Source organism: Molossus molossus, unplaced genomic scaffold (genome assembly GCF_014108415.1).
Source record: "Molossus molossus isolate mMolMol1 unplaced genomic scaffold, mMolMol1.p scaffold_m16_p_13, whole genome shotgun sequence".
Taxonomy (NCBI): Eukaryota; Metazoa; Chordata; class Mammalia; order Chiroptera; family Molossidae; genus Molossus; species Molossus molossus.
In genome coordinates this window covers 21,493,802-21,513,234 of record NW_023425348.1, presented here as the reverse complement: position 1 = coordinate 21,513,234, position 19,433 = coordinate 21,493,802, and positions in this window count along the sequence as shown.

The following is a 19,433-nucleotide window of genomic DNA, read 5'->3' as shown; positions in this document are numbered from 1 at the left end:
TGGACACAGACCTAAAGCACCATCAGGACCCGTGACTCCTGTATCACCCAGGTTATTACTACAGCTCCAGTAATCTAAGCACAGGGCTTGCTACCCACACACCTTTCAAGAAAGGGCTCTGAGGAGAGCATGGGTTAGCTGCCTCTGTTTGATGTTAACAGTGAAGCACATCATTTACAACAAGTTCCTTGAAACTGTTATATTTCTTTGCCAAGATTAGACAAGTGTTTGTTGAAAAGAATTATAGGCATACTTGTTTGCATATAATGTTTTATCTTTGGACGGAAAGATATTTACAAGTGATGTCTGGCAAAACAGAATTGGATATTTTTTCCTCTCCCTAAAATAGTTACTCTATTCTAAACAGCCCATGGCAGTGCTCTCTCCTTGGCAACCTTGTGGTTCCCTGAAGACACATGCGATCACCCCAGTGTTGCTATTATCCTGTGGCCTGTGCTCACTTTGGGTGGCGGGCCTCAGCCCCTGCTGCTCATCCACCGGTCATTCACTGATTCCAGAACTCCTGGGCAAAGAATTCCCCCAGATTAACCATCAGCTCTTGTGTAATGTAAGAGAGGTTTGCTTAAATAGAAATATTACTTCATGTACTTATAGTCATTCGAAATGAGAAAGAGACAGTTCTTGGTGAATTGATCCCTCCATCTGGTTAGGGTAGGATTACTCCCTGTGGCAGATTGGCTATGGCTAACTATTCAGGCTGAATGAACTGGAGCCCAGACCATCTGTGCAGGAAGCCATTTTTGAGTGGTGAGTGTAGACCCCTGGATAAGCACTTGCACTGAGCAGTGAGGGTGGTAGCACCTGATGTCCTTCTGGTGAATCCATCAGCAGCTGTGGCCAATTGCTTACAATAGCCAAGGCCAAATTATAAACAAAATGTCTTGGGTTTCTTCCAGTTCAGTTTAATGCATGTCAATAGCTTGTTTCTGGCCTCCTCTTAGTTATTATTTAAACTACAGAAAATATACTTGGGTCTTTGCAACTCTGTTACTTAACTTTTAGGAATAAAAGAACAGCTCTGGCTGGTTTGGCTCAGTGGTTAAAGCATTGGCCTGTGGTCCAGAGAGACCTGGGTTTGGTTTCTGCTAAGGGCATGTACCTTGGTTGCAGTTTGTCCCCAGCCCTGGTTGGGGTTGTGCGGGAGGCAGCCACTCGATGTGTCCCTTTCACGTTGATGTTTCTCTCTCTCTCTCTCTCTCTCTCTCTCTCTCTCTCTCTCTTCTTCTCCCTCCCTCCCACTCTATCTGAACAAATATAGAAAAATGTCCTCAGGTGAAGATAAAAAAAAAAAAAAGAATAAAAGAACACATAATAAAGCAAGTAATAAATACTCTTTATTGAATATTTACTATGTACCAAGCTTTTTGCTAGATGATTACATCATTTCTAATCTTTTTAAGTCTGCAAAGTAATAACTTTTTATAGTTAAGGAAATGGAAGCTCAGAGAAGTTAAGTAATGAATCTAAGTTCACAGCGCTTTAGAAGCTGGGATTTAAATTCAGGGTTCCCCAACTTTAAAATTCATGGTCTTTTCAGCATGCCATTGTCTCTCAGAGATATTTATAATGTGGTAGCTCTCTTTTGTTTATTTTGTATGTTTTTTAAATCAAATATTATTGAGTATTTACTATATGATAGTCTAAAGTCTAAGAATCAAAACATGGTTGTGATGCCCAAGAACCACACAAACTAAATGAGGTTGGTAAACATGTAAATAACCAATAAGGAAATATAAAATATGATGGAAGTCCATAGAAGTTATGCACAGTACCAGAGACACTCGGAAATGAGAGATCTATTCTAGCAGAAGTGACCAGAGAAGGCTTCCAAGGAGAGAATTCAAGGTGGATGGCCCAGCAATCTCTCTCCTGGGTATATACCCAAAAAACTCGAAAACATGTATTCACAAAATATATGCACCTCTATGTTCATTGCAACATTATTCACAGTGGCCAAAACATGGAAACAACCAAAGTGTCCTGTGATCAAGAACTGGATAAAGAAGATGTGGTACATATATACTATGCAATACTAATCAGCCATAAGAAAGGATGAAATACTGCCATTTACAACAACACGATGGACCTTGAGGATATTATGCTAAGTGAAATAAATCAGGCAGAAAAAGCTACGAACTATATGATTCCACTCATGTGGGATATAAAACTGAAATTTATGGACACAAACAGCAGTGTGGTGGTTGCCAGAAGGAAGGGGGTCGGGGATGGGGGGCATGAAGGGGGCCTAATATATGGTGATGAAAGATGATTTGACTTTGGGTAGTGGGCACACAGTGCAGTATGCAGGTCTTGTAACATAGAAACCCACATCTGAAACCAATATGATCCTGTTAACCAATGTCACCTCAGCAAATGTAATTTAGAAATAAATAAAATAAAATAAGCTGGACCATAACTGTTATATGTTCAGATGGAAAAAGAAGGAGAAGCAAGAGCAAAGATGCAGAGGCAGGAAAAAACAAAGGTGTCCCAGTCAGTAAACATCAAGGACGCTGATGTCTGAGATGTAGGAGATCCATTACCTGGCCTTTGCCTGGCTTGCCTATCACCTGTCTGCTTCTCCATGTCTTTCAAAAGCACACACTGTGGTAAGCATGGGACCCGGCTGTCGAGACACAGCAGCTGATTAACTTCGAAAATATGAATGAGTTGAGAAGCAGACGTCATGTTGAGTGCACACAGGACGTGAGAAACGAAGGGAAGGAGACTACTGTTCATTCACTCTCTTGGTCTTCCCCTCATCTTTCTTTGAGTTCCTAGCAGGCGACTGAACCCTGAAAAGGTTTTTGAATAATGCTGAGTGGCCTTCTATGAATTTATGCTGACGGATCTGAATGGGTCCTTGCTCACACGCTGCAGGCTGTCAGTCATCGCCCACTGGCTGCCAGTCGCAGCTCCTCAGCTGCTGAGCCACCTGTCCACGAGCATCCGATGTCATCCTGGGCAGATGGACACTGTTCACGGGAACTTCTTTGACTTCTTGTTGCTTCCATCATCCTAGTCTCCTCTCCATATAAAATTCCTTTTATTCTTTTCACATGATCTCTCCCTTCCCTCCTATCTTAGAGAAAAGGGTTCATTCATAGTCATTTTTCCCAGCACTAAACCCACCCCTTTTATTATTGTCTCCATCCCTTCCTAGCTCTTCCTGGCCCTGATTCTTTAATCGTTCTAATTCCTCTTTGGTCTGCATTCTCTCCCTTTTCCTTCTCAGTCTTCAAACATGCTTAGATTCAGTTATAATTTTTTAAATTAATTATAACACTCCCCTCTGGCCTGTTATTCCTCCCATCGGCCGTCATGTGTCACCTTCCTCTCTCTGCCAAACGTCTGAAGATGAAGCTGGTCTAAGCCTGCTCCCACTTCCCCACTCCTTGAAGCCCTTATAAGTTGGCTGACTTTCCCACCTCACTTCACTGAGGTCACTCTTGAAATTCTCTAGCAATCATCAAATCCAGTGGCCTTACTTCATCAGTTTTCTTAATTGCCCCTCTGAAAATCTGGCCATGCTACATATGGCAGGGCCCTTTCATCAGTCATTTATACTCCAAGTTCCAGCACTTTTTCTCCGTTGCCTAAGACAGAAGCCCGTTCTTTCTCACGTTGTGCTCCTTGAACCACCAGCCTCTTAAATCCTTCCTTCCCTCCATTCTCAGTGGCACTACAGGTATTGACTGCTCATTATTTCTTGCTTAGATTATTACAACAGCTTCCTAATTGCACTCTCTGATTCTTGTCTTGCCCTCCTATATCCATTATTTTAAAGGCTATACAATGGTCTTTGAAATAGGTCACATACTTTCATTATATTCTTTATTGGTGACTCATAGCCTTCATGAAGTCTTGAGCCTGGCATATCAGGACTTTTATGTTCTGGCCTGTGACACCCTGTTCAGTGCAGCCTCATGTCTTCTCCTGTCACTCACCACCACTTTGTATACTATTATCTATGAATTTACAGTTCTTGGAAAGCACCATCTCTCATTTCTCCAAGCTTTACACAGTCTGTGTTCTCTGCCTGAATTGCTCTCCCTGATCTCTTTCAACTGGGCGACTCACGTGTTCTGTAAGAGTCCATTCAGCTGTTGCCTCCTGTCAAACATCTATGCTGATGCCCCTCTTCACTCTGTCCCAGAGCCTCAGAAGGGAGGTGCCAGTCCTGTCAAATGCCATGAATCTTCCTGGATATCTCTGTGTTAATAATCATCACCCTGAATTCTGATCATCAGTGAAGGCATCTGATCATCAGTAAATGGCATAAGTCATTGGTAAGAATCCCAAAAATTAATTTCAGAAGAGATTTGGTGAGTGATAGTATTGATGTAATGGTATGTAAGAGTTAGGAGGTGCAAAAAGTAAGGCATTCCATCTACCCAATCTGAGCTCCCTCAGGGTGTGTCAGGGCAAGAGGAGACATATTACTTATACCCATGCTCATGGTTTTCCTTTTAGGAGGGTCAAGGAAGACTAATGATCTACAATCTAGACCACTCTGAAATGAATACACACTTCATGTAATAATGGATCAGCCCCTGTGGGTTATTTGGTCTACGATTTCTTGTTGTTATGCTTTGTGCTCATTTTCAAAGTGCTGAGATTCTTGCAACATATTCCTCTCACAAACTAAACCTAAGTCATAAGCCCTACCAAATAGAAAGGGTGTCATAGCTGTGCACACGGTGCTACCTGCTGAACAAGCTAATGCTGGTGCTTTTTATTCAGGCTGCAAGGAGACCGAGGAGACCACCTGAGTGTGATCTTCTGTGCTTTTGTGGCATCACATTAATATCTCTTTTGTGTCCCCAATACAGCTAGCACAGTAGTGAGCATTTGGAAGGGCTTAATATGTGTTTAGTATTGGATTGATTTCAAATACCACCTGAAGCAGAAAATGCATCTTGGCAGCAGATTATACACTGGAGAGGAAGTAGAAGATGAAGTCATGTATGGCGCTGAAGTTTTAAACCTGAGTCACCATGAAGGATGTAGAAAAAAATAGTAATATCAGATAAAGAAGTAGTTTTCAGGAATGCAAATGCAGGAATGAGTTTCAGCTGTAGAAATATTATATTTATGGTACTGAGAGTATGTTCAGGTGAAGGTATCAGAATATATATAGAGTAAATACATAGTAAAAGAAAACTTTTTCTGCTCACAACACTGCTGCCACCAAACACATGGATTTTCTGCACCAAGCGGTTCTCCAGCTCTCTTTGGACACCAACTGGATGTCATAAAATTTAATTCATTCTGACACTAACTGCCCGGATTTAGTACAGACAGATGAAGGGCTCAGTTTCACAAGACTGTCCCCCATTTCAGATGCCAATCCATAGGTCCTGGGTCCCTCGTGTTACCCACACTTCTGTTCAACTTGGCTACAAATTGGAGGTTCCTGTGACCCCAACCTGAGGTGCAATAATTTGCTATAATGGCTCACAGAACTCAGGGAAATGCTTTGTTTATTGCTGGTTTATGTTCTACTACCAGTTTGTTATAAAAGATACAAATGAACAGCCAAACAAAAAGGTGGAGAGCAAGGTCCAGAGTGTCCTGAGCTTCTGGACACCATTCATAAGTGGGAGCACCTCAAACTCCTTGGTTTAGGGCTTTTTTGGTGTTTCCATTACATAAGCATGATTGATTAAATCAATCGCTATTGGAATTAAATCAATTGCTCAAGGAATGGGACTGACATTTCCAATCCAATCATATGGTTGGTTACTCTGGCCACCAAACTCCACCTTTTGTTACCTCATTAGCATTAACTCAGGTACAGTTAAAAGGGACTTATAATGAATAACAAAAGCTGCTCCCCTCACCCCTATAGTTCAGGAAAGTTTAAAGTTTTATGAGTCCTGTGCCTGGAGCTAGGAACAAACACCAAATATGTATATTTTATTACATCGCAATAGCTTAGATAGCATTTGCTAAGAGATGGTATGGCAAGTCGTGGGACAGGTATGAGATCTAGAAAGAAAAATGTAGAGGAAGAATCCAAACTTCTCAAAAGTGGAACATATGTATGTATATGTACATACTCCATGAAAATTTTTGTTTAAAACTGTTCAAAAACATGGATTTTTAACAGTAATACAAAATTGTACCCCCTCCCAATGTAAATCTAGAGCACACATTCTAAATCAGAAAAGTTAGATTTCTGAAAATCTCAAATTTGAAGATAAAAATTGATGGAAAACAAGGTTAAAGGAACTAAAATCTCAATGGGTTTTGTTGAAGTGATTTATGAACATACAAATTTGATAATATCTATTCAAATAAACTAATGCAGACAACACATTGAATAAAGGAAATATCAATGACATTTTAGATACAATCAATTACTAACAGTAGAAACAGCAAAATTAATTTTTATTTATCATTCCATTGTCAACAGATATTTTATGAACTTTCCCCCCACAATGTCAATAAGATGCTTGTAAATTTATTGTTCTAAGCAGTTAGACATGAGCAGAGCAAGGACGATGAGTCAGGTACAGAAGGTCACAGGGCAGAAATCCCTGGATGCCTAGCAAGGGGCAGAACTGGGAAAACAAGAACCATGACTCAGGGTAATCTATCTTCCTCTAGCATATCACTAGTCATTCGGTTCAGACCCCCTGACCTTTTCCTCTCTAGTGATAACATCTGGGCCTCAGTTGTGTTTCAGCTTCCGGCCCAGGAAAGCAACAAAACCAGACAAGTGATACCATGGCCACCTCAGGACCAGCTGCATTGACTAATGACCCCCTGCCCTAGCTGCAACCAATCATTGGACACCACAGCCCTGAAAAAGCACACCTGAAAAACTAATGAATATTCTAGTGAGACCCTCCCCTGAGACCTCCCCTAAGATTCCTACGTGCAAGTGAGAGATAATTACACTCAGGATAAGGACCACGGGACCCAGTGCACACTCTCCCCCAGGGGAGCACGCCGGCTCCATTCTCTTCTCCCTTCTTCCCTCTAAGGGAGAAACTAGACTTGCAACCAGGGGAGCATTGGGCAGTGGCAACTGGCCCCAGGCTAATCCCCTGAACTTGTCTCCAAGGCCCCCTTTCCCCACCTTCCCAGTGAGCCACAGCAGCCTGGCCTCGGCTCTTTAGCTGCTTCTTCTATGCCCTTCCTCATTTCACTGTCCTAAGTGTGTTTTTGCTGTGACCAATAAATTCTTTCTTCCTTTGCTATACTTTGTCTCTTTTTCTTTCCTTTTTTTTTAATCCTCACCCAAGGACATTTTTCGATATTTTGTTCAGATAGAGTGGGAGGGAGAGACAGAGAAAGAGAGAGAGAGAGAGAGAGAGAACATCGACGTGAAAGGGACACATTGAGTGGTTGCCACCCACACGACCCAACCAGGGCCGGGGACCAACTGCAACCAAGTTATGCGCCCTTAACGGGAACCGAACCCGTGTCTCTCTGGACCGCAGGCCTACGCTTTAACCGCTGAGCCAAACCATCCAGGGCTATACTTTGTCTCTTGATTGAAATCTTTCCTTTAAGAAGACAAGAACTGAGGTCTCATCGTCTCACCCCTAACATTGCATTTTATAACAAATAATGTGACTAAAAGGCATTTGTTTTCCTCTCTGTGGACCACCATGCAAATACCTACTGCCTGTCTAAAATCATGGACTTGTTGACTGCTACTTCCTCAATTTTAGCTTTTCAAAGTAATCCCTATAAGATAAATTATAAATCGACCACAATAAGTGTGAAATTCCCAAGGCTACTGAAAAGGTATACTGACATAAAAGTAATGCACCAGAATTTCAACCAAGAAAGGATTGTTGCCACCTTCGGCCCTCATATGCCTAGTGCTACTCATCAATCAACCATAATTCATCAGCAAGAACGGTGATACTTTTTTTTTTAATCCTCACCCACGGACATTTTTGCATTTATCTTCAGATCGAGCAGGAGGGAGAGAGGGGGGAAGAGAGAGAGAGAGAGAGAAACATCAATGTGACAGAGACACATTGAATGGTTGCCACTCATGGGACAAATTGCAACTCGGTACATGCCCTTAGCGGGAACCGAACCCGGGACTCTGGTCTGCTGGCCGACGCTCTAACCGCTGAGCCAAACCGGCCAGGGCAAGAATGGTGATATTTAACAGATTGAACCGAACTATTCTGGGAAACTATAGAAATGTTCATGGGTCAGAACTCAATTCTGATTTTAGATTTACGTCAATAAAAATAACTCAGTTTTGAGTTCTACAAATCCATGAAAAAATATACTTTCACAGAGCAAATTTGTTCAAACATGTCTCAAGGTTTTATCATCTAGTCAGAAATTTGAGTTTAACCCAAGGATTCATAAACTTGGTCCTGAAATTTCATGAAACTGTCTCTTCCTGATGAATAGAGTTCTCCTTCAGGTCTTTCAGATTTTCTTGAAAGTAAGTTATGCTGTTTGAAAAGCTGCGTTGTAAATCAGGAACATCCAGGGGATTGCAAAACCATCTCATAGTGTGTCAAAATCTGTGAGTTGAAATTGTAGCATTATATTCATCAAATAACTCTACAGTTTACAAAGTCCATGTTTCTTTCCTTTCTTTTTAAAATTTTATTTTATTTATTTGTTTTTTATCCTCATCCGAGGACATTTTTCCATTTTTTGTTCAGATAGAGTGGGAGGGAGAGAGGAGAAGAGAGAGAGAGAAACATCGACATGAAAGGGACACATTGAGTGGCTGCCTCCCACACAACCCAGCCAGGGCCGGGAACAAACTGCAACCTAGGTACATGCCCTTAGCGGAACCGATCCCGGGTCTCTCTGGACTGCAGGCCGATGATCTAACCACTGAGCCAAACCAGCCAGGGCCAAAGTCCATATTTCTTAAGAGGACTTACCATATAGAAATTAAGTATAGTCTCTAATGGCCATTTGTTCAAATCTATATGACCAATGTTGCTTGAATATATGCACTTTCACAAGTGAATGATCAGTGCTCTTTGTTTTTCAAACATAGCTATTAAGATATGGTATCAGATGCTTTCGGTTGCAAATAAAGGAAAACAAGCCACAACTTAAATGGTACACAAAATTTATTATGTCACTTGAATGATGCATAACAAGGCTCCAGAGTTGGCACATTCTGGGCTCGATAACATCATCAAGGACTTGAGTTCGTCCCATTTTCTACTCCGTCATCCTCAGAGAACTGGCTTTTTCCTCCGTCAAGCTCCTAAAAAACAGCTGCCACATTTTTAAGAGTGAGGGAACAGTTTACAAAAATAAGCCCAGTAATATCCCCTTTTACATTTAACGGGGCACAGTGATATCACATGCCTTTTCCCAAAACAAATACTCGAAAGGGGAATCGAGGAGCATAATGGCTTAGGCCTGTCAGGATTTTTCCCTGAAATGAGGATAGAATCACCTTCCCCAAGCAAAATCTTGATTTCACTAATAAAAACAAAAATTGACAAAAGAATGTGTCAGCTACCAGTGTCTTGACACATCATTTCAGTCAAGGAGATCTAACAAGTTGAAACTCTCAAAGTGGCTTATTTATTTCCTTGGCATTATTTATTTAGTAATACGTATTGAATGATTATGCCATACTCTCTACTAGCCATTTGACCTAACAATATAACCGCATTAAAATAAACTATATCATCACACTCTGACTCACTGACCTTCAGTGATACCATTAATCCTTATTGTTATATGTAGAAATAGAAGAAAAAGTTCTATCTTGATTCAGTCTTTTCTCACATCAGGTGGTGAGCTTCACAGGCAGAAATTGTAGTAAATCCTATGAGGACGATGCCAAGAAAGCTAGAAACAGATCCCTTCAACTCTAAAAAAAACTCTTGAAACATCTTTTTGCTTTTCTTTGTGGTTTTCATATATGTGGCAAGTAAACTGCTTTCTGTGTTTCAACCCAAAGCTTCCAATTTCTTATCATCAGGTGGTTAAGTTGGACTAATTCATGTGGGCTGGCAAACCTTGTAAAATATTTTTGCCAAAAACCTCAGAAAAATCACAGCATTGGCTTAGATGGACTGTCCTTGGCTGCAGGCTCTATGCAGCATGCTCTCAGAACAGGGGAGAGAATCCAGGGAAAGTTTATGTTCACTGGCTTTCTTCTGCAGGTAGAGAGAGAACATCCCAAAGCTTCTTTCTTGCAATTAAAAACACTTCTGGCCCAGCCGGTGTGGCTCAGTGGATTGAGCATCGTCCCATGGACTGAGAGGTCCCAGTTCGATTCCCGGTCATGGCACATGCCAGGGGTTTCGGGCTCGATCCCCAGTGGAGGGCGTACAGGAAGCAGCCGATTGATGTGTCTCTCTCACATCAATATTTCTATCTCTCTCTCCCTTCCTCTCTCTCTAGAAAAAATCAATAAAAACATATTTTTAAAAACCACTTCTGTAACTCCCATAATTAGACTTGGCGTGTTTCTTTTTCCCCTCCAATGTCAGGATCAAGGGATCCCTGAGATCATCTGGAAAACACAATATACAAAAAAAAAAGAATATAAAAAATGTTCTTTATCTTCAAAGTAAACATATTACATGTAAACAGTTCTAGAGGGGAAAACATGCAGCTGGCTCCAAGTTTCCCCAAACATCTGACAGTTTAACTGAGAATAAACACTGATAAATTACAGATCATGAAAAGATATTAATACCTCTGAGGCAATTTATAATTTATCAACATAATTTGGAAAATACCACTAAAATGCTGTCTTCAATTCATGCAGTGGAAATCTATGGAACTGTACTAGAAAACTCTTTATGTCTTTGATACGAAAAGGTCTCTAAAATATACAGCTAAATAGAAAGGGAGGGAAAAGGATCAGTACAGTGTATATATGAGGCCATTTATTACGTAAAAGGTGCAAGATAATATGTATTTATCATTTCCCCTATATATGTATAAATATATTCTGAGAAATAAATTATTTTTTTTCATAATAAAAAGAAACTATGGGTGGGAGCAAAGTGAAAAATAGGGTAGAATATGAGCACAAAAGACAGACCTCATTATACAATGTGTTATACTTCATTGGGGTTTATATCATGTAAGTGGACTACCTGTGCAAAAAAATAAATTAGAAAATTCTCAAACTTCAGCTTCCACAATAATGAAGTATTTGTACTTTCCTATTCCTCACACTAAATACAACTAAACACTGTAGATATTATATATAAAATAAATGTAAGAAGACCCTGAAAGATGGAGATAGGAAAGCACACCAGTTAGGGTAGAGAACATGTGAGGGGCCTAAATGTCTACACACACCTGGTGGGAACAGACACCACTCCCTTCTCACAGGGTGGCATTAAAGGAGGGCTCATGGAGGGTCGGGACTCTCGCCATCAATGGGTGATAATAGGCATGTCTCTCATCAACCCCCATTGTGTTCATGGAAGATCTGTGGGGAGTAGCAATGAGGTGTCTCTCTTCCTCCAAGCAACGTGGCATCAACAGTGATCCAATGTGGTTTGTAAACTGCCATCTCCACCAGCAGTAACAAAAAGCCTCTCCTCCCCCTGGCATCAGTGAAGACCTAGACTTCTGCCCCCACCTGGTATTGACAAGATGGCATCCCCTTTACCCACTAGAGAGGTGTCAGAAAAGATCTGCCAAAACACAAGACTTAAAGTAAGATCCAGAGTCATATAAGATAATTCTCATAATATCCATGTCTCCATTGAAAATCACTTGTCATACCATGAACCAGGAATATCTCAAAATGAATAAGGGAAAACAATCAAAAGACACAGACACCATTATGACTCAAATGTTAGAATTATCTGACAAGCAGTTTAATGCAGACATTAAAAAACACTTCAACAACCAATTACATAGTTGAGACAAATTAAAAATAAATATATCAGCAAAAACTTGATGAGTATTAGTAAAGACTCCAAAGGCTAATATATATTTAAAAGACCAAAATGGACATTTTAAAGCTAACAAATATGACAATAAAGTTAAAAAATAAAACTGAGTAAGTGGATTCAACAGCAGAAGGGAAAATAAATAAAAGTCAGTGAATTTGATGAAAGAACAATAGAAATTGCCCAATCCAAACAACAGAAAGTAAGCTAGAAAGAAAAAGTGACTAGAACCTCAGGAACCAGTGGGACTATAACAAAAGATTTAACATTTGTGTCATTGAGCCCCTGAAAGAAAGGAGAAAGAGGGTGAGGCCGAAAAAGTATTCAAAGAAATAATGGCTGAAATTTCCCCAAATTTGGCAAGAGACATGAACCAGAGCAGAGTAAATCCCAAACAAGATCAACCTAAAGAAATCCACACTAAAATATATTAGACTTCTAAATTTTAAACTCCTAAAAATTAAAAGAAAACAATGTTTTGAAAGCAGAAAAATAGAAGCACTGTATTACAGATAGAGATTAAAAAAACAAAACAAAACAAAAAAAAAAACAGTGTAGTTACAGCAAATTTCTCATTAGAAGCCTGGGGGGCCAGAAGGATATGTCACAGCATTTTTCAAGCACTGAAAGAAAAGAATTGTCAACTCAGAATTCTAAATCCAGTGCCACTATATATTTAAAAAAATTTTTTTTTCTTCATTGATTTTAGAGAGAAAGGAAGGGAGAGGGAGAGAGAAATGGAAACATCCCTGAGAGAGAACATCAATTGGCCTCCTCCTGCATACCCTCCACTGGGTATTGGTCCCACAACATGGGCATGTGCCCTGACCAGGAATCGAACCTGTGACCTCTTGGTGCATGAGTTGACACTCAACCACTGAGCCACATTGGCTGGGCTGCAACTGTATTTTTAGAATAAAAGGGAGATCAAAACATTCTGAGATGAAAGAAAGCTAAGAAAACTTGTCACCAGCAGAACTACCTTCAAAGAATATCCTAAGAAAATTCTCTAAACAGAAAGAAAATTATGAAAGTAGAAATCTTGGAATATCAGGCAAGAAGAAAGAACACATAAAGAGCAAAGATATGGGTACATATATAGACTTTCATTCTCCTCTTGAGTTTTTGGAATTATGTTTGACAGTTGAAGCAAAAATTATACTGCCTAATATAATTCAAAATTTATATAGAGATGATACTAACATAATTACATTAGAAGGATGAGAGAACATAGAGGGAGGTAATGCTTGTATAATTCACTTAAATTGGTGAATTGTCAACATCAGTAAACTTGGATAACTTACGTATATATACTAAAATACCTAGAGCAAGAACTAAAAATAAAGGTATACATTCAAAACACTATAGATAAGTGAAAATAGAATTCTAAAAATGTTCAAGTAGCCCCAAGGAATACAGGGGAAAAGTAAAAGGAGAAATAAAACCATACAGAAACAAAATATAAATAAAATTGCAGACTTACTCTGAACATTACATTAAACAATAAATGTTTAAATACACCAATTAAAAGACAGAGGTTGAGAGAGTGGATTTAAGAGGATAAACATGACCCAACTTGTTGTCTACAAGAAGCTCACTTCATATGCCTAGATTTCTTTCTGGGTTCTCTATTCTGTTTCATTGGTCTAAATGTCTGTTTTTATGACAGTGCTATACTGTTTTGATTATGGCAGCTTTGCAATATAGTTTGAAATCAAGAAGTGTGATGTTTCTAGATTTTTTAAATCATTTTTCAGTATATTCTTTCTTTTTTTTAATCCTCACCTGAGGACATTTTTCTATCTTTTGTTCAGATAGAATGGGAGAAAGAGAGAGAAACATCAACGTAAAAGGGACACATCAAGTGGCTGCCACCCGCACAACCAACCAGGGCCAGGGACAAACTTCAACCAAGGTACATGCCCTTAGCGGGAACCAAACCTGGGTCTCTCTGGACCGCAGGCCAATGCTCTAACCGCTGAGCCAAACTGGCCAGGGCAGTATATTCTTTCTTTATCTTTCATCTTTTTGCCTTGTTAGAATGGCAAATTACCTGGCCCCATGCCAGACCTATTGCATCAGAAACGCTGGGGGTGAGGCCCAGCTATCTGTGGTTTAACAAACCCTCCAGGTGATTATGATGCATGTTAAAGTTTGAGAACTACAGTCCTAAAGTGTGGGCACAGACCATCTACATCAAAATCATTGGGGTGTTGGTGGAATACATGGATTTCTTGCCCCTATCCTAAACCCACTGAGTAAGAATTTCTGAGGTCAGGGTCAGCAACTTCAGGATATTCTCATTCCCACTAAAGTCTAAAAATCTATATTCTATACCCTCTCTCTTTCTCAGAGATTTACTAGGGCTTCAGTTATAATTTCTGCACAAATGACCCCTAAAGGTCCAGGGTTTATTTTCAGTTTCCTATTAGGAATGTCCACAAGTATTTTTCTACCACCTCAGAGTCAAATAGTATCTTCATTATTTCTCTTCTCCTTCCCTCAAATGATTGTGACTATTTTTTTTTTTTTCTCAGTCATTCAGGCCCAAATCTCATTAACCAGGCATTCTTTTTGTCAAATATAGTTCCTCCCTTGATCACAAATCTAAATGTTTCTATTGATCCTTGATTAACAACTTTTCTAAAATATCTTTTACCCTCTATGGATGCTACTATTACTCTATTTCTTGGCTAGAAATCACCTCACAATTTCTGTTAAGAATATTTTCTGAAAAACAGTAAATATAAAGCTAAGATGTTGTGTCATGAGTCAATTAAACCTGGGTATAAATTATGAATTGTTGAATCCTGGATTAAAACCCAGGTCTCAGCTTCCAAATCCCAATTTCTTTGCAGTAAGTCATGTCCTGCTAACTGTCTGATTTTTGGATGGCTGCTCTTTCATTATGTGATGCAGAGCAGAGTCTGGTATAAAACAAATCTATCTTGGACCCCACCCATGCAGATTCAGGAACTGCAATACCATTTAGAGCTCAGAATATTCTTCCACAAAAAAATGTTAGCATATATTATTAGTGGCTGGAGCAACTTTTATTTTTGTTAATTAATGTGCACATTTGAATGTGTATTATTCGGTGGCATTTAGAACATTTTCAATGTTGTACAACCATTACCTCAATCTAGTTTTAGAAGGGAATAAGGAAACCCATTTAGTTTTCACTCCCCATTCCCCCTACTCTTCCTCCCCCTTCCCCATGACCCCCCATCTCTGGAAACCACTAATCTATTTTCTGTCTCTTATAGATTTGTCTATTCTGGACATTTTATATAGAATTATGCAATATGTGGCCCTTTATGTCTGGTTTGTTTCACTAAGCATAAAGTTTTCAAAGTTCATCCAAGCTGTAGCATGTGTCTGTGCTTCATACCTTTTCATGGCTGAATAATATTCCATTGTCTGGAGATAATACATTTTGTTTATCTAGTCATCTGTCAGTGGGCATTTATTTGGATTGCCCTTTTGGCTCTTGTGATAGTGCTGCTGTGAACATTTGTGTACAAGTATTTGTCTGACTACCTGTTTTCAATGCTTTTGGGTATATACCTAGGAGAGGAATTGCTGGGTCAAATGGTAATTTTATCCTTAATGTTTTGAGGAACCTTCTAGTACTTTTGAGTGGAGTAGGCCCCACCTTACTCTGAGACTAGAACACCCTGGTGGTACAGAAAATGCTGAGCCCTGCCTTCTTTCTCATCTAGAGCCAGTCTTTGGAATCCTGCCTTCACGGGTGGCCAGAACGTGACTGGGCCGGGGAGGAAGCCAAGATGCTGTGCTACGTTGCTCGCTGTCATAACAGAGCACCACAGACTGGGTAGTTTAAACAAAAGAAATTTGTTTTCTCACAATTCCGGAGGCTAAAAGTCTGAGATCAAGGCGTTGGCAGGAGTATTTTTGTCTGAAACCTCTCTCCTTGGCTTATAGATGGCTGCCTTCTCCCTCTGTCTCCAGATGGTCTTCCTTCTGTGCTTGTCTGTGTCCTAATCTCTTCTTATAAGAACACAGTCATTTTGGATTAGAGCCCATCCATACCTTTAATAGAGCAGCCTAGTGCATGATGATTAAAGAAAAAAACAAAAACAGAGTAAACTGCTTCATTGATGAGCAGTTTTCTGGGATGATGAGGAGAAAAGAATCTCATAAAAATGTAAGAGAACCTATTCATGCAGGGTGTTTTGTAGCATTCATGACATCACTGTAACATTACCACAAACACACTTCATATTTTGGATGGCTTTCCTTTAATTATCTCTCACTGCTGTTATTATAATAATTACATTCCATGTTCCTTAGTCACAGACATTAGAGTTGAAGAATACTTGGAGGTTGTCTATTTCTGACGCACTTTGTGTTAATGAAGGAAATGTAGGGCAGGGAAGGTAAAAGGACTTAGCTAGAGATGGTGCTGAGATTATGAAAACCCACATCTCTTGCCTGCCAGCTGTGTCTGTTGCTTGTCCTTGAGCAGGCAGGAAATATGACAGACCCTAGAGGACAGAGAGGCATGAGGCAGAGGTCAGCAGGAGACGCTGTGAGGCCAAGGGAAAGACTGCACAGTTAGAGCAAAGAAGAAAGAAACAGGAGTTGCTTAGGTCAAGTATAAGAATATAATTTGAGGAAGGGTGAGACCTAAGTCTCCAACAGGCTGGTATTCGACTTCACAAAGTAAACAGATAGAAAAGACAAATTACATGCCTTTTGTAAATTGAAAAGCTTTATATGCAATATTTGAACTTCACCCTAAAAATTCCAAGACATCCTTCAAGGATGTGACTGTGTATATTTGACAGCCAGCGATGACTGCCACCAACCCTCAACTCTGTGCTGTGACCAATAGACCAAAATTTGAGCAATAATCTGACCTTCCACAAATGGCCTCAAAAGAGTGGTTACAGGTAGTCCAGGACATAATGTGTTTCATAGAAAGATTATAGTTACAGAGTTCCTTATAAATGATACGTACTTTTTCAAGTCCACAATTATGCCTAGAATAGCATTATATAATCAATCACTGGGTACTTTCTTTTACTTTCCCTATGTGCACACAGATTTTGTTTTACAATGTTCTTGAGATTCCCAAATTGGATCCTGAAGGCAACTGTCTTTATCTTTATCTCTCTGTTTACTATGAACTCCTTCAGTACACAGAGAAATACAGAAGACTGTTGCTCTCTGCTCCTAGACAAATACAGTAGCAAACAGGGTTCAGATGTTCCGCATCTCAGCATATTCAATGTCACACACACACACACACTTGTCACTAAACGTATAGCCAAGATTCCTAAAACTGAAAATCATTTCAGACATTGTATGGGCTCTACCCTAACAAGCCTGGATATCCTCTGAAGGCCAGTGTCTTAGGTGTTATTGCTACTAATCCTTTGCTCTATGTGCTATTTGATGGTAGACCCAGGAGCCAGTATTAAACTCACCATTTGTCCTTCCACAGTTCATTACATATTGTCTGCGAACCAATAATTCTCATCCTATTATTGCGAAGGAACATTGTGAGGCAAAGTTCAGAGGCAGGAAATCTGAACGCGCATTCAGTTGCTTTACTGGCCTTGAACCACCTACAATTCATTTTGAATTTTGCTGCTGAAGTTGGCCGCCCAAAGTACTGTGTCATTTCCATGATCAAAAACTCTCAGTAACTCGCGACTACTCACAGGATGAAGTGCCACCTCCTTACACATCAGTTTAGGCCCTGCCAGCCTAGTATGAGCTCCTGTCTCACAGATCCCTACTAGTGTTCTCAGCACTCTCACTAGTCCCTCCCTCACCCCATCACTCACGCACTCCTTGGTTTCTGTCCACACCTCACGCGTATTATCCCTCCACTTTCACCTATTAGAGTCCTTCTTTCATGAACTATCCCACCAACTGGAAGTCATGTCAGCCTTACACATACTCCCAAGCCTTTTCTAAGATCTGAGAACTTCTGGGAGGACACACTCCTTTCTATCATATGCCAGTGAGGGCATCCAAGTCTGGGGAGACCAGAGGGAGGATTTGCAGACCTCAGACTTATGGGCTGAGATGTCCACACATGTACCTGTGAGGTACCGCAGAGCATGGGATGGACCCATGAGTAGAGAGAAAACATAACTCTTTTCCTGAGCTTGAAGGGTTTATTTTAAATATTTAGGTTCATGGTATGTGGGCCTCTGGCTCTGGGCCTCCAAAATGTTAAGGGCAGGCACAAACAGAATTGGGAGTTTTGGAAAAAATAGTAAACTCCCTGCTTCTGTGAGCACAGATTGGGCAACCACTAAGCTGGGATTGTTCTCTTTCTTTTCTTCCTGTAACATTTTCAAATATAACTTCATGGGGACATGGAAAGCCAGGGTGGAACTTAGAATTCTCTGCCTCTTTGTGGCCATGCTGGAGTACAGCAGGTGAGACCCTGGCCTGCTCCTGGCCCCCGCTCCCGGCCCCCACTCCCGGGCCCCCGCTCCTGGGCCCCCGCTCCCGGGCCCCCACTCCCCGGGCCCCGCTCCCGGGCCCCCACTCCTGGGCCCCAGCTCCCGGCCCGCTCCCAAGCCCCGGCTGTGGCTTGCCCTGGTTTTCTTTTCACTGTTGGCACCATCTACACTGTATACATGCTCAGTGTTGAAAATTTCACCTAAGATAAAAATAACTTATAATTCCATCATTTGTACAGATGTGTATACACAAATATTTAAGTTTGTTTCTCATAGTGCAAAATTGGAAACAACTAAATGCTTATTAAAGAGGAATTAAAGGAAGCGTGTGATAACCATCCAATGGAATACTATGTTATAATCTTAAATGTATCTTTGATATAAAAATGTTCACATTATATGTTAAACTAAAATTTAGTTTGATATAATACACACACTCTAATCCTGTGGGGTCCAGAATGAGTTGCCCAAGGTGTGCTGTGTGGTGTGCAGATTGTTTTGAGCTAAAGGAAACTTTAGCCACAGGTTCTGGAGAAACTTCTGCAACCCCACCCCCTCCAATTTCCTATAAGAATTTGAATTAGAGGGCTTGCCCATGAAAGATTGTTGAAGATAACTTTTTGGACCCACCTATATGGCAGGGCAAATTTTACTTACTAAACTTCTACTCTCATCATTCTGAAATGACCCTTTGAAGCCCGCAAGGCCCCTTACCTTGTCCCTAACTCAGAATGTCTTGTAGACCCATGTTCTCTTTCTGTCTCTGAGCCTATTGTGCATGTGGGGGTCTCTGGGTCTCTCATGTGTGTGGGGTTGCCATACATATGTATGTGTTAGATTTGGTTATTTCCTCTTGCTAATCTGTCTCATGTGTATTTAATTATTAAACCAGCCAGAGAACCTTGAAGGTAGAGGATAGTTTGTTCCTCTACCATAAGCCCATGGTTTTAAAATGTATATTTAACATTAAAAATAGTCACATTATATTGTTAAATTAGAATGCTGGTTAACTGTAGTACTCACGATGGGACCCTGTGGCTGTGTTACAGTGCAGGGACAGGCTCAAGCTTTGGGGTTCATCAAT